This window comes from Plasmodium reichenowi, assembly GCF_001601855.1.
Source record: "Plasmodium reichenowi strain SY57 chromosome Unknown, whole genome shotgun sequence".
Lineage (NCBI taxonomy): Eukaryota > Apicomplexa > Aconoidasida > Haemosporida > Plasmodiidae > Plasmodium > Plasmodium reichenowi.
The window spans coordinates 1-1,176 of NW_017962290.1; the positions used below are offsets into that span (position 1 = coordinate 1).

A 1,176-nucleotide genomic window follows, 5' to 3' on the forward strand; every position below is an offset into this window, starting at 1 on the left:
AGGAAAGAGCGGATAATATAATATAATATAATATAATATATATATATTATTTTTTATTAAAGGAACGTTTGATATTATATTGTCGAAAGTATTATTATAATTTTATATATAATAAGTAGATATTGTATAGTAGTAGAATTATAATATATTATATAAAGGATATGAGTATAATTATATTTTCTCTACATTTAGAAATCTAGTAATTTTTCAATTTTTTACATACTAATTTTATTAATAAATAAGAAACAAATAATACATTATAATAATATATACCTTAAAAAATTATTATTATATGTATATATATATATATATATATATATATACCTTGTGGTATGTGTGTGTGTATATATATATAATAAAAATTTATTATTGTGCATATTATTATAATGTATTTGTTTTTCTATAAGAATTGTTTTTTGTATAATGTTATTTTATTAACACACATAATCTTAACGATGGATGTCTTGGTTCCTACAGCGATGAAGGCCGCAATTAAATGCGATATTCTGTATGTATTATATACAACATTTGAATAAAGGCTGAATGTAGAATTAAAATACTGTACAATTTTTTTTACGAAAGAAATGCTTATGACAGTACTCCTAAATTATCACGTTAAAAAATTATGTATATGTATATATATATATATATATATATATATAATGGACCGGTATTTTCGTTTTACTTATCTATGTGATGACATTTTACTCTCTGTAAGTATATATTTTTATAATTGTACTATGGAGGGAGAAAAGCAACGTGTTAATTAATTTTACCTTAGGCCTCATAATCTCACGATTATGACGTTACATAGTACTAGACATTGTATATGTTCCCAATTTTTTTATTGAGTTCGTATTCATGTTTAAGAGGTAGCATAATAAATGGTTAGAGGATTTTAGACTTATAAGAGTCGAAATATAAAAATCCCTGTTTATGGAAAGAGAAGCAGGGTTTATGCTTGCACATATGTACGTTTGGTATATATGTGGCTCGGTACTCTCTGAGGGTTTTATATATTTTTTTAATATAAAATGATTTCACGCTTTTGGGCTATATATATATAAACGTATTAAAATTATGTATTTTTATATATATTTTAATATTTGTTTTTATGTATAGTTAAAAGAGTAGCTGCAACGGGGAATAATATGCTTTGACATACCTCTTGCATGT

The 1,176-nt window shown here is 23.0% G+C and overlaps 1 non-coding gene across 1 annotated transcript; it reads left to right on the forward strand.

Annotated features, from left to right (window-relative positions):
* Positions 1–394: 394 nt before the first annotated feature.
* Positions 395–558, forward strand: PRSY57_0011100. Its single transcript, XR_002204033.1, has one exon. It is a non-coding gene; the product is annotated as a 5.8S ribosomal RNA (ribosomal RNA).
* Positions 559–1,176: the final 618 nt, after the last annotated feature.